A 15,914-nucleotide genomic window follows, 5' to 3' on the forward strand; every position below is an offset into this window, starting at 1 on the left:
CTTAAGTTATTGACTTTAGAGGCTCGTGGGATCAGTTTTTGCCTTTAGTGGAGTTTGCCTACAACAACAGCTACCAGTCGAGCATCCAGATGGCTTCTTATAAGGCTTTATATGGTGGGCAGTGTCGGGCACCGATTGGGTGGTTTGATCTAGGAGAGGCTCGGTTGTTGGGTACGAATCTAGTATAGGATGCCTTGGATAAGGTCAAGATCATTCAGGATAGGCTTCGTATAGCTCAGTCCAGGCAAAAAGTTATGCCGACCGTAAGGTTCATGACATTGCGTTCATGGTCAGCGAGCAGGTGTTGCTTCGAGTGTCGCCTATGAAGGGCGTGATGAGATTTGGAAAGAAGGGAAAGCTAAGCCCTGTATTCATTGGTCCATTTGAGATTCTGGATTGAGTGGGAGAGGTGGCTTACAAACTTGTGTTGCCGCCGAATTTATCAATCGTGCATCCAGTGTTTCATATGTCCATTCTTCGGAAGTATCACGGTGATCCATCCCACATGTTAGACTTTAGAACTGTCCAGTTGGACAAGGACTTGTCCTATGAGGAGGAGCCGGTAGCTATTCTAGACTGGCAGGTTTGTCAGTTGAGATCGAAGAGTTTCCCTTCTTGTATGCGGTGAAATCCGGGGGGTCTATTTCCCGCCGTTAAGGTACATTCGGGGAGTCATGTCAGCATCTCAAGGCTGCAGGATTACGATCGAGCTCCCTCCCTCGAGGATCGTCCGTGACCTAGCAGAGATTACCGAGGATAAGGAATTTGTCCGCGATCCAACGAAGGTTCTGAGGACGGGGGATTCCCGAGGTGAGCGGCTAGAGTCAGTAAACACTAATACCATGCCTAGTTGTCCTATCCCCATGCCTTTACATTCAATACACTCTGTACTATATGGTATTCCCTCTCCTATATAAGGGGAATCCATGTCACTTTGTAAAGGGCTGATGTTGCTCCATTTCTCCACAAGTGCAATAATCTCTCTCTCTCTCTTCTTCCTAAACTCCCTCGCTCTAGCTGGAGGTCATTTAGCATTTATTGCTTTCTTACTTGCTCTTTGTTTATCGCTTGGTATTGGCTATATAGAGCTTTTCTTGATCATAACCTAACTGCTACCCCATTCCTGATTTCCCCTGATAGCTCGAGCTCGACCTAGACGTTGACCCCGAGGTCCCCATCGACCAGTCCTACATCCGTGCAACAGACCCCTCGGTTTGATTACTGCCTCATTTTAGTTTGCATCTCATCGTTAAACTTCACATTCTTAGCATCATCTGCTCTAACAACCAGATCGAGAATAGATCGCATATTTTTAGAATCCCATTTCCAAATTTAATTGTTATTCCCATTTTCACGGTAAATAGTTTGGCGCCCACCGTGGGGCTAAAAATAATAGTGATTATTTTCTTGCTGGTTTCATCGCACAAACGCACGTTATCTTTCATACTTTTTCTTGTCCAAGATCCTTTGATTTCAGGTCAAAATGTCTGGCTCGGTAAATGGAGTCGAGAACGACAACCTCGAAAACCACGGGGAAAACGGGGTGGTTGTCCCGGCCGCTAGAGCACCAACACAGAATCTCGATAACACACCCGGACTGATTCTAGCGGATGCGGATTCGCAGGACACACAACAAATTGATGAAACTTCTCACACCGACAGGAGGATATGGCACAGCGATCGATATGAAGCTCAAAAAACCCCGGCCCGGGAAGAACAGGAGTTTAGTCTTCATATTATTTTTGAAATGTTGCAGGCACAACAACTGGCCATTGCCCAGTTGCAAATCCATCCGAAGACTGCCAGTACAGCAGCACCAGAGACAGCTCCCCCCGTCGAGCAAGTACCCGAAAGGTCAAGCAATAACGGGTCAGTGGCCGACCGTGCCATAGTGAAGATGCTCGACGACCTCACCAAAATGATCGAATCAGGTGAGAAAATGATTGCAACCAACGATAAAAAGGTTGAGACCTACAACTCTAGGGTCGATCAGATCCCGGGAGCACCCCCGGTCCTGAAAGGTATAGATTCGAGAAAGTTCGTGCAACGGCCATTCCCGGAGGAAGCGGCTCCGAAACCCATTCCAAAGAAGTTCAGAATTCCAGAACTCCCTAAATACAGCTGGACGACGAATTCCAACGAACGCATCACCAGCTACACGTGCGCGGTAAAGGGCAATGACATAAAGTACGATGACATCGAGTCAGTCCTGCTGAAGAAATTTGGAGAAACGCACTCGAAGGGGGCCATGATGTGGTACCACAACCTGGCTCCCAATTTCATAGATTCGATTGCCATGCTAGCGTACTCCTTCGTAAGGGCGCACGCTCGCGCCATCAAGGTATCAACAAGGTAGTCCGACGTATTCAAGATTCAGCAAAGGGAGAACGAAATGCTGTGAGAATTCATGTCTCGTTTTCAGACAGAACGAATGGAGCTCCCCCTAGTCTCCGATGACTTGCCAGTGCAGGCCTTTACTCAAGGCCTGAATGAACGAAGCTCGGTGGAATCGAGGCAGCTGAAAGAGAAATTGATCGAGTATCCCGCCGTAACTTGGTCCGACATCCACAACCGATACCAGTCAAAGATCAGGATAAAGGACGACCAGTTGGGAGCCCCTTCGGGCTCAGTATACCCAAGCAGGCTTTTGGCGAAAGAGTCAAGACCGAATAAAGAAAGGTACCAGCCAAACCCCGATGATAGGAGAAACGCTCCAAAGCATAATGCACCCCGCAGCGGCCGACCGGTGAACCAGGGATAGAACCCTCGAGGACCCCTCAACAGGGCTGGCTTCGACGGATACGCAGAGCCAACGGGGGCACCCCGCCTATCAGAGTATAGCTTCAACATCGATGTGTCAAACATTGTGTTCGCCATTAGCAAAATCAGAGACACCAGATAGTCTAGACCGATACATTCGATCCTTCCCACAGGAACTACAATTTTATTTGTGAGTTTCACAACTCGCACGGGCACCGAACCGAAGATTGTAGGAAGCTCCAAGAGGAAGTGGCCCGATTGCTCGACAACGGGCACTTTCAGGAACTTCTCAACAGCCAGGCTAAAAATGAATCGCGAGAAGGAGAAATAGCAAAAGGGAACAAAACAAACGAGCCTCAACACGTCATCCACATGATTTTTTGATGATCGCCCCAAACGCATTCGAATAAAGGACCATTTAGCAACTGCCGAATAAGCGCCAGAACTCGAGAAGCATCATCGCCACCAAGGTATAATCGCCCATCCCTCTTCCCACTTTCTACTTCACGGAAACTCTTGTGCAGGACAACGACCAAGGTAATCAGGACGATACCCCGGCTCGAAGATTTCTGAGGCTTCAAAGCGCCTGTTGCACTCTTTTCCTTTGATCGGATTTTTTTATCCCGAAATGGGTTTCTACCAGCAAGGGTTTTTAACGAGGCAACATTGACACACTTCCCAAAAAGGATCCAACAAGCCTACGAGAATTTCTTTACAATCGGCCCCACGCCGGAAAATGATGAACGAAGCCCTAATAGGGAATAATGCATCAGACCGAACGGTCCAAGGAGCCGCGCCTACGCAGGCCGAGCTCACAACAACAAAATGGCATGTATTACAGCATATATCTACGCCATGTAATAAAGAATATCTTTCGGCATCTCGTACTCGAGAAAGGGGATTTCAACACGCTCACAGCGAAGGCCTCTTCACCAAATGCGTCCTGAGATACTAGGAGATTTAGCGTCAACAATTCGACACCTACACGACCCCAAGGTCGGAACTCAGGGCTCATAAAGCCCCTACAAGGCAACTCCGAGCTCACGAAAAATGGTTTTCCCTCAACAGGCAAAAAACGAGCTTCGACCATGTCGGTTCCAAATCGCAAGTCGTCGATCTACTCGACCTACGAGCTAAAAACCTTCCGAGGTGCTCAAACATCGCCGATAGCGACTTGAAATCGAGGTTCTTCCGGAACCGATGACGGGTCAGGAAAAATTATTTCAAAATACCTTAACGAGCGGAAAACAATGCCTACAAAAAGCCCACGGGGAAAACAACGTAAGAGCCATTATCGCCAGCAAAACGAGCCTGCGGGCCTCACACTAAAAGGTCTCTACGACCAAACAACGTAAGAGCCACTGCACCAGCTTGAAAATTGACAACTTGAGGATTAAAATGAGCTCGTGTCGTAACCCGATTCAGACACCGAATCCAAAATAGTTAACTATACATGCCTCAGGCCCACATATCAAAAGGTCTCAAAGTCTCAACGACCAAACAATATAAGGGCCACTATCACCGGTTTGAAGATTAAAAAAACTAGAGGGTCAATTGAAGCTCGAGTCGCATCGCGACTCGGAGACTGGACCCAAAAAAGTCAAAACAACAAACGCCCAAGGGCAAGAAATAAAACCCATCATGCCAGCCCATAAAAACGCAAAACGCTAGGGTAAATTAAGCGCAAGTCGGATGCCGACTTAGAGACTAAACCCAAAGATGGTTAAAGCACGCAAGCCTAAGGGAAAATCTGGGGTCGAATCGACCCAATTGAAACTCCAACAAGCAGAAATACAGAAGATACAAATTGCGGGGTTCCCCCTCTTATTTCTACATATTGACGATTGGGCACAGTCTCGGCCTACGTCATATAATGAAAGCTATATATATATAACAAAGAATGCAGGGAATAGCCATTCCCTTTTTTTCCGGCAGCTATAGTCCGACGGTCTCCTCTTCACCGTCCTAAACATCGGACAGTAGGAACTTGGCATCGTACTCCTCTCCTTTGGATTGCTCGATCTCCCCGAGAGATCAAAGACCCTAGCATGAATCTCCTCGAGGATTTCCCTCCGGGATCTACACCTCACGTACTCCTTGCTATTGTTTGCACGATCGAGGGTCTTCTTCAGCTCAGCTTTAGCAGCAGCAGTGCTTCTTGAATAAACTGTCGTTTTCTGTCCCGCCCCGGTGTTATTCATCACAACCTAGGCCTAGACATTCACCACCTCGGTTTTCGCCCTTGAAAGCTCGGATGAGAGTCTCACGATCATCTTCGCTCGAGCAGAATCATTCGCACGGGTGGCGTGAATTTGCATCTCAAGAGTGGAAGCCCCGGCCTGAGCCCTCTCTTTGGCTTCAGAATGGGCATTCGCATGCACCTGCAGCTCAGTGAATTCACGTTTGGCTTTGCCAACCTTGCCCAAAGTTGTTACAGCTCATCCACCTTATCCTTCAACTAAAACAGCAACACGTCAAGGCAACGAGACAAAAAGAGAATGCAGGCCAGTGCAAAATACAGGATACCTGTTTCTCCAAAATGGCCTCCCGCAACGGGGCCTCGCAACGAAGAAGTTCGGCTTTGAGCCTATCAAAACCCTGAGAAAGAAAGCCAGGTAAATAAAAAGAAAAAAGAGGAGCACAAGTCCAGAACATCTTTACAGCGGCCAGAACTCACCATAAGGCCAAAGCGCTGAGCCTCGCCGAAGGCCGAAGCAACGTCCGAAGGTGCACCAGTCTCGGAAGGTTGTCGGTCGACCGAATCGCTTCCCCTTAACCACTGCGAAGAAGTCGCCTCACCACAAGCCTTCTCGCACCCCAGAGCATCTTTCTTTTTACCAGCGCTCCTTGACCCCGGGGACAGCAATTTCTCCTCCTCCCTCGGGGAACTCAGCCTCGCTTTGAAAAGACTCCCGGCACCGGCAGCAGATAAATATAAATCAGATAAGCTACCAAGAAGGAAGCTATCTCTTAGGGGGGGCAGAACGCCAGGCGCCTACCATGATGTTTCGCCTCCCATATCCCTTTTGATAGATCTCGCCACCGACACTTATCGTAAGTCGAGCAAGCTGTCAGCTTATGAGACCATTCGGCTAAATCAGGAACCTCACTGGCAACCAATGAGTTTCTATAAACAAAAAACAGAAAGATATCGTTACGAGGCCAACCTCGTGTTGAGATAAAGACAGTTCAAATGGAGCACTTACGTATGAAGTTCCATTTCTCAGGAAACGGCAAAAATTCTCCAGGGATAACATCGGTCATCCGAATTTGAACGAATCGATTCATCCATCCACGGTCCTCATCCTCTTCGTTGCCAATCACAGGAGCTCGGGTGGATCTGCGCTGAAGAGCAATCAGTCCCCGATAGTGCAATGGTTGGTACAACCTCACGAGTTGGCTGAGGGTTAATTCTATCTCATCCTTGTCAGCAAAATATCTCATCAACTACACTATTCCCCAAAGAAAGGGATGAACCTACGCCAACGTTACTTGGTATCTTCTACAGAAATCAAGCACGACCCGGTCCGGGGAACCCGACGCAAGAACATGAATATACATACTCAAGAATCCCTCAACGTATGTTATGACACTCTCCTCGGGGGAACGTACTTGCAAAATCACACCTTCCCCCCATCCGCATTCTGTCCTGATCATCTCGAGGTTTTCCTCCCTCACCAATGAAATAATCCTCGACACATGCTCTCGATGGCCCAGAATATTGGGAGGCCTCCCCGGTGTGACATCCCTCTTCGAGGTAGGGTACCCCAAGCCTCGCTCTCCCGACATCGGAGGCAAGCCACTGGTACTGACCAAAGGCGGAGCACAGGAGGGACTCCTCTTCATCCGAGGATCAGGCGTCGAAGCGGCGGCCATGATTACAACAGAATAAGGGGAAGAAAATGAGAATCCAGGCAAAACCTTTCTAAAACAGGGAAACAAAAGGACTAGCACAAAGTGCCAGCCTCTGTAGAGGAGAAAGGCTTATCAAGAACTGCAAAATCGACGCTTAAAAGGCGGATGAGCAAATATATAGGGGCTAAGTGACAACTGTTCGTTTGCCCAAGAGGGCCAATTAATTATGGCCACTTTAACATCACCCTCTCCTTGGGGAGTGTACTGGTAGAATCACTCCAGGCTCCCACATAACTCATAAAAACGAGGGACCTCGGGAGATCCCCGACGTCATAAATATCGGTTCAGGAGGAGCTATCAATTCAACTTCAGGACGTGGCTAGTCTCGGGGCCCCCGGTCTATCCCACGAAAAGGCCCCGAAGGGCCGATGCCGGAACGCAAAAACAAAAAAGAAGGGAGAAGGGCTAACAGAATAAAAGCTCCTTTTATACATTGGAAAAGAGAAAAAACGTCATTACACTATTCATTTCCTAGGGGGAACACACGAAGCAAAAAGGAAGGCATACAAAAAGGACTCAGAGACTACTCCTCGCCACTATCGTCTTCATCCTTATCAGGGGCAATCAAGAGTGCCAATCTTCCCTCCGCCGCACGAGCCTTCTTCAGATCATCAGACAGCTTGAAGCCTCTGGCCTCGAGTTATTCCAGGATCTCCTTCTTCGCCTCCGCTTTGGCATGCTCGACAGCTCGAATTAGTTTCTGCTCAGCTACCATGGATATGTCACGAACCATTGTATGTGTTGTGGCTGTATCCTCCTGATAAATGGTAACATCTCATTCGGCCTCAAACTTAGCCGCGGCCAAAGCAACAATCTCCCTACGAGTGTCCTTGAGAAGATCCCAGGATGTCACCAATTTCCCAGCCACAATCTCGTTTCGCTCTTTCAGCCTGGAGATCTCCGCTTTCAACTGACTAATCCGTGAGTCACTCTGCTTGACCTACGGGAGAAGGGAAAGTCAATGAATATATGAATCCAAAACATGTGTGAATACGGGGTAAAAGGTCGGGTATGAGCAAGGCAGAATACCTGAGCAGCAAGATTGGCCTTCTCCCAGAGCACCGCCTCCAAAGTGACCCGAAGTTCTCCCAGCTCTTTAACTCCTCGGGAAGAGCGAGCCTCCGAGTCCTATAGCTTCAAAGCAATTTTCTTATGATCCTTTTTGTGGCAAGAAAGTTCCCCGCGGAGCCGAAGAATGGCATGGTCATACATCTCCTTACACTACGGTATAACGGGAAAGTTAGAAAGACGACGAATAACGCCTGAGAACGAAATAAATATGCGAGGGAAAACTATCACCTACTGCATGGATTTCTCCGCCACTTTAATGGCAGCAGAAATATCGAGATCAGCCCTGTCGATTACACCATCAAAAATGTTGGCAATAAAGTCTCCCCCTTTGGGAGAAGTCCCAACTGTGGTGCCGATCATCCTTTTGGCATCCCTCAGTTCCCTTGATGAAACCGGAAAGTTCGAAATGAAGTCGTCGGTTCGCCGATTTCTCCAAGTGGCAACCCACATTCCTAGAAGGCCCCAAGCTCCAATCCCTCAGGATCAACGCCAATGGCCCCCATAGCAGAAGTTATACCGAATCCAGCCGCACGATTCGAAGCTACATCAGCATCCTCTTCAAGGACCCCCGGCTCACTTGCCCGGCTGGAGCCAGCCGTTCCGTACTCAATAGCCTCCGATCGGGGCGCCTGCAAATCTCTCGCACTGGACCTTGTTCTCCTCCTCAACGGACTTCCATCATCGTCCTCCCCTTCGATATCAGGATTCGACCCGGAGGATAGAGCAGTAGTCCCATCAGGACGAGCAACGGCTGCCCTGCTTTTCCTCTTCTTGTTCATGCCAAGCTCCAAGGCCTCTACTTCACCATTAGGGGGTGGCCTCATCTGCATATTCTCGCCAAGACCTGCACCAGCACAATAACTGCGATATGTTTTCACAAAGGGCTCAGAAGGAAACACAAAATACGAAGCACATGCGATAAAGAAACCTCATCGTGATTCTTGGCCACCCAACGCTCTTTAGCCAGGACGGTCCAAGACCGAACGCAATACGAAAATTTCTTGCTCAACTGCCTGATCCATCCCGACAAGTCGGGGACCACCTCCGGATGCCAAGCAACGGCTACAGAAAGCACAAAGAGGTTATTATGATGAACGAAAGATTAGTCGAAAAGCGGCTAAAGGGGAAATTGCTTACGTCGGGCATTCCACTGCTCCGAAAAAGGCATTCTACGGGTCGGGATGATGTCTGAGGTCCTCACCCGGATAAACCTGCTTACCACTCTCGGTCCTTCCCCTCATCAACACTCCTGAAAAAAGACTTTTTGGACCGATAGCGGAGCTTGATCAAGACTTGATACAGTCTAGGGCGATACAGTCTGATCAAATGATTAAGGGTAAATGCCTCGCCTTCAACCCCTTCAGTGGAATGTCTAAGCATCAACACTATCCTCCAAAAAAATGGTAGATCTAACCAAGTGTCACCTGTTATCGGTCGCAGAAGTCAAGAATAACTGGGTCGATTTCCAAGGGAGGAGATTCGACGGATTTATCAGGGCCCAGGGTGAATGGGTAAGTGTATATATAAAGGAATCCAGCCTTGAAGTCAGTAGTATTATCGTTGGGGCTGGGAATCTCCACTACCTTGCTTCATTGGCAGTCCTCCCTCACCTTGCTAACATCGGTCACGATGCTAACGTATCGAGATATGTTCTCACACCGGGCCAGCATAGACAAGGGAGTCTCGATGTCAAAATCTTTCGACATGTCAAGATCGGGTGGGGTACATTTTTCCAAAGTAGGAACCGATATGGTTTCTTCCTTATGTAATCGGGATGACGATGCAGTGTCATTCCATTGGGGAACCATCCTAGAAGTCCTAGCCATGTAAAATGGTAAAAACCCTTCTATGAAAAGAGGAAAGAGTATCAAATAACAAAATTCTGACTCGCGGGGATTGTAAATAGGGTGGAGATAGTAAGTATCTAGCAACCGGTGCATTTATAGGAATCACTGGGGAAGCAGAAGAGACGAGCTGATGGCAGTTCGTGGATTTCTCAATTACCGCATCTAATGGCAGCCCTACACGGTTCTCTAGGGCATGGCATTTAATGCTCTTAGATGGTTGACGTCATGGCAATAATGTCCTCAAGACAATGGTTCAATATTGTTTCCTATTACTTCATCCTTGGAAACGCGGAGACTATCTGTATGCGGTGAAATTAGGGGGGTCTATTTCTCGCCGTTAAGGTACATTCGGGAAGTCATGTCAGCATCTCGAGGCTGCAGGATTACGATCGAGCTCCCTCCCTCGAGGATCGTCCGCGACCTAGCAGAGATTCCAAGGATAAGGAATTTGTCCGCGACCCAACGAAGGTGCCGAGGACGGGGGATTCCTAAGGAGAACGGCTAGAGTTAGGAAACACTAACATCATGCCTAACTGTCTCATCCCCATACCTTTACATTCAATACACTTTGTACTATGTGGTATTCCCTCTCCTATATAAGGGGAATCTATGCCACTTTGTAAAGGGATGATGTTGCTCCATTTCTCCACAAGTGCAATAATATCTCTCTCTCTCTCTCTTCTTCCTAAACTCCCTTATTCTCACTGGCCCGAGGCCATTTAGCATTTATTGCTTTCTTACTTGTTCTTTGTTATCACTTGGTATTGGCTATATAGAGCTTTTCTTGATCATAACCTAACTGTTACCCCATTCCCGATTGCCCCCGATAACTTGAGCTCGACCTAGACGCTAACCCCGAGGTCCCCATCGACCAGTCCTACATCCGTGCAATAGACCCCTCGGTTTGATTACTACCTTGTTTTAGCTTGCATCTCATCGTTAAACTTCACATTCTTAACATCATCTACTCTAACAACCAGCTCGAGAATAGATCACGTATTTTTAGAATCCCATTTATAAATTAAATTGTTGTTACCATTTTTACGGTAAACACTTCTGTTCGTGTTCAGTGGAGAGGCCAACCTGCCGAGGCAGCTACCTGGGAGTCCGAGTCCGATATGTAGAGCCTATATCCCCATCTTTTCTCCGACTCAGGTACTTTTCTTATGTCCGTTCGAGGACGAACAATTGTTTTAGAGGTGGAGAATGTCATCACTCGTTTTGAAAGTAAATTCTGTGTTTCGAGGCCTTAAAAACCTCTTTTTGTTTCACCTCGATTTGCCTGTGCAGTCCGGGTACGTTTCCGAAAAGCTTTTGTGAAAACTAAGAAATATAAGGAAATTGGCCTTTAAAAATTGATTAAAGTTGACTTTGGTCAACATTCTTGGTAAACGGACTCGGACCCGTGATCTGACGGTCTCGTAGGGTCCGTAGTAAAATTTGGGACTTGGGCATATGCCTGAAATCGGATTCCGAGGTCCCAAGACCGAGAAATGAATTTTTAAAGAAAATTGTTTGCTAGAAAATACAAAGGCTTTTAGAAGAGAATTTATGTAATTTCTTGATTGTATCAGGCACGTATCTTAGTTCCGGAGCCCGGTACAAGTTTAAAATAATAATTAAGTTGAATCTGTAAAATTTGGTAAAGATCGGAATTGATTTGGTATAAATAGGACGTATAGTTGAGAAAATAGTAATTTCAATGTTCTTGAGTGATTTCATGAATTTGAGGCTTAATTCATAGTTTTTGATGTTATTTTGGTGATTTGATTGCACGAGCAAGTCCGTATGATGTTTTTGGACTTGCGTGCATATTTGATTTGGAGCCCCGAGGGCTCGGGTGAGTTTTGGATAGGCCACAGAGTGAAATTGGACTTAGAAAAGATTGCTGGTATCTGGTATTTTTGCCCAGGCCTCTGATCTCGCAATTGCGAGACCAGGCTTCGCAATTGCGAAGTTCTCAGTCCTGGTAATTGTGACCCAGGTGTCGTAATTGCGACATCTGAGACCTACTAAATATAATTTTGACGGGATTTCATTCATTTTTACAACCCTTCAAACCCTAAAAACATCTTAGGCGATTTTTCAAAGGCATCAACTTCTCCAAATCATTAGTAAGTCATTTCCAACTCATTTTCTTCAATCCATAACATCTTTCCACATGATTTCAATTCAAAATCAAGGGTTTTTCAAGGGAAATTGGGTGATTTTGGGTAGAATTTAGGATTTTTAAATTTTGGATATTTGGACCTCGATTTGAGGTCCGATTTCAAAATAAATTATATATTTGAGTTCGTGGGCGAATGGGTAATCGGGTTTTGGTTCGAACCTCGGGTTTTGACCATGTGGGCCCGGGGTCGATTTTTGACTTTTTGGGAAAATTATTAGAAAACCTATTTTCATGCATTAGAATTGATTCATTTAGCATTTATTGATATCGTTAAGTAAATTGTGGCTAGATACAAGTGATTTGGTGGTGGAATCAAGAGGTAAAGCGGTAGTTGAGGCTTGATTGTGTTCGTGACATTGAGGTAAGTGTTTGGTCTAACCTTAGCTTGAGGGAATAGGAGTCGTGGTCTTATTTGCTATGTGTTAATTATTGAGTACGACGTATTGGTATGGTGACGAGTACCTATACATCGGTGTCAAGCATGCCTGTGAGTCTTATACTATGATTGTTTTGATTTCCTTATGTGTAATCCATGTTTAATATGATGATTTCTAATATTGAGCAAGGTTCATGGAAGTATTCTTGGTAATTGAACATTTTAGAGCATTGACTCAAGTTGAGAATTGAGTTGTGGAGTAATTGTGGAAAAGAGAAGAGGTTTATGATATTGTTTCCCTTGCCGGGATATTATTGCTTATGATATTGTTTTCCTTTTCGGGATGTTATTGCTTATGATATTGCTTCCCTTGCCGAAATTTTATTGTAATACTATTGTTCCCTTGCTGGGATTTTATTGTAATACAATTCTTCCCTTGCCGGGATTCTATTATGATTTTATTGATTTCCTTGCCCAAATTGCTTTGTGATTGTTGCTTGGGTAAGGATGAGTGTAAAAGCATGAAGAGTGATGTCATGCCGATATTGTAAATGTAAAAGCACGAAGGGTGATGTCGTGCCATGATATGAGTGATAATGCACGAAATATAACGTTGTGCCATGATTATGTGAGGTAAAAGCACGAAGGGTGATGTCGTGCTGATTATATTGATTTTTATAATGAGAACGAGAGTAAAATCACGAAGGGTGATGTCGTGCACTTGTCATTTATTTCCTTATTCTTGCTTATGGTTGCATTTTGATGTTCCGTATGCTTCTTTACTGAATTTCTGTTTGTACATGATATTCCCCCTCCCCATCTTTAACTGCTAGATTCTGTCGTTATTACTTGCTGTATATGATATAATTGCACAGGTTTATTTGGTAGTCTTGTCCTAGCCTCGTCACTACTTTGCCGAGGTTAGGCTCAACACTTACCAGCACATGAGATCGATTGTGCTGATACTACACTCTACATTGTGTGCAGATCCCAGTGCTGGAGCTTTTGGACCACAGTGAAGTTGTTGCCTTCAGTCCATCAGGAGACCCGAGGTAGTCCTGCAGGTGTCCGTAGGCCTTGGCGTTCCCTTTTATCTTTTCATTCTATTTTTATGTAGTTCTGAGACAGATTTGTATCTTTCATTCAGACCGCTGCTTGTAGTATTCGTAGATAGTCCGTGACATTGTGACATCAAATTCTGGGTAGAATTGTATTTTGGATTTTCGTATTAGTATTTAGTGATATTATCAGATTTCGTCTTCCGTATTTTTTTTATTATTATGGTTATTCCGTTGTTGATCGTATGTTATATTGAACTGTTAAAAGGCTAAGTAAAAAGGGTAATAAAATTTGTAACTCTCGGCTTGCCTAACTTTCATGAGTAGGCGCCATCACGACTCCCAGTGGGTAATCCGGATCGTGATACCTGCATTGATTATATGGAGATATATTCTCCTGTGGTAGATGCAATCACCTTTAGGTATCTTATAAATCTGGCAGTCCATGAAAAACTTGATATGCGTCTGATGGATGTTGTCACAACCTATTTGTATGCACATTAAACAACAAAATTTATATGAAAATTCTGGAAGGGTTTAAATTGCCTGAAGCTTATAAAAATTTTCGGAAAACTTGTTCAATAAAGTTTCAAAAATCCTTATATGGATTACAATCAGGGCAAATGTGGTATAATCGCCTGAGTGAATATTTGCAGAAAGAAGGGTATAAGAATGATTCAATTTATCCTTGTATATATATAAAAAGGTCTGGATCTAAATTTGTTATAATCAATATGCATATTGATGATCTAAATATCATTGGAACTCTGAGGAACTTCGAAAAGCAGTTGACTGTTTGAAGAAAGAGTTTGAAATGAAAGATCTTGGAAAGACAAATTTTTGTCTTGGTCTACACATTAAGCATATGTAAGATGAAATTTTTGTCCATAAATTAACTTATACCGAAAAGATTTTAAAGCCTTTTTATATGGATAAAGCATATCCATTGAGTATCCTGATGGTTGTGAGATCACTCGATACAAATAAAGATCTACTTCGGCTTCATGAAAACAATGGAAAGCTTCTTGGTGGTGAAACTCCATATCTTAGTGCAATTGGGGCCGTGATATATCTTGCAAATAATACTCGACCAAATATAACTTTTGCAGTAAGTTTATTAGCAAGATTTAGATCCTTTCCAACACCAAGACACTGGAATAGTGTTAAATAAACTTTTTAGATACCTCCAAATGACTATTGATATGTGATTATTTTATTCTTATGAATGTGATTCACAAATGATTGGTTATGCAGATTCAGGTTATTAGTCTGACCCACATAAATTCGCTTTCAAACAGGCTATCTATTTACTTGTGGAGGTACAACTATTTCATGGCGTTCAATAAAACAAACTTTAACTGCTACATCTTCCAATCATGCAGAAATAATAGTTATTCATGAAGCTAGTCGAGAACGTGTATGGTTGAGATCAATGACTCAACACATTCAACAAATGTGTGGTCTTTATCTAAAGACAAAGATTCCAACAATATTGTATGTCGATATTGCTGCTTGCATAGCTCAACTAAAAGGAGGATACATCAAAGGAGACAAAACAAAACACATTTCACAAAGTTCTTTGTCACGCATGGTCTTCAACAAAATGGTGAGATAAATGTTCAACAAATTCGGTCAAGTGATAATCTGACAGATTTATTCACTAAGGCATTGCCAACATCAACATTTGAGAAGCTCAGATATAAGATTGGAATGCATTATCTTCGATATATCAAATATAGTTTTTATCAGGGGGAGAATAATACGCGATGTGTACTCTTTTTTCCTTAACCAAGATTTTGTCCCAATTGGGTTTTCCTGGTAAGGTTTTCAATGAGGCAACACTCAATACGTCTGTACTCTTTTTTCTTCACTAGGCTTTTTTCTACTGGATTTTTTCTTGTAAAATTTTAACGAGACACATTAACTTTCAACTGGACATTCAAGGGGGAGTGTTATAAATAAAGTGAATGTATATAAATGTTCATTTAATCCATCCATACATTCTATACAATGTACTACTTGAATAGATGTGCCTATTAATTCTTAGAATGTATCTAGTGAGTTTTGCGTGTTCTTATATACTATAAATAGGATATTCTTTACCCATAGAAGAACATGCAAGAAACACACTTGAATAAGATATCTTATACGTTCTTCCTCTATACATCTTATCTCTACTACTATATTATTTTATTTTGCTCTCATTTATTAATAAGAAGATACTTCTACCGTCTGCTTACGCCATAATAGATAGTCCCTTTTATACTGTTAGGGGGCCATAATATGACAAATTTCTCAAAGCACCCATAATATGGACACTAGATGAACAAAGACTTTACCTTTTGGATATGTTCTTTCCTTGTCCCAAGCAAAAGGAAAATGCCCATGCGGCATTATTCTTTATAACCATGACCACTAGTACCACTTTGAGGGAGACCTTAATCATACACAACAAAATAAAAAATAGTTTTTTCGTACATTTAATAAACACCAACAACAAATCCAGTAATTTTTATAAGTGAGGTCTAGGAAGTGTAAGATGTACATATCCTTACTCCTATCCTAGAATAACATAGAAGCTATTTCCGATAGACCCTCAGTTGGAAAAAATATGAAAAAAAGTAATGGCAACAAGTAGGAACAATAACAAAGGAAAAAGACCGAAGCCAAGAAACCAGTTAAACTCTAGATAGCAATAGCAATCTATGAATTTTCAT

Source organism: Nicotiana tabacum, chromosome 7 (genome assembly GCF_000715075.1).
Source record: "Nicotiana tabacum cultivar K326 chromosome 7, ASM71507v2, whole genome shotgun sequence".
In the NCBI taxonomy this organism is placed as follows: Eukaryota; Viridiplantae; Streptophyta; class Magnoliopsida; order Solanales; family Solanaceae; genus Nicotiana; species Nicotiana tabacum.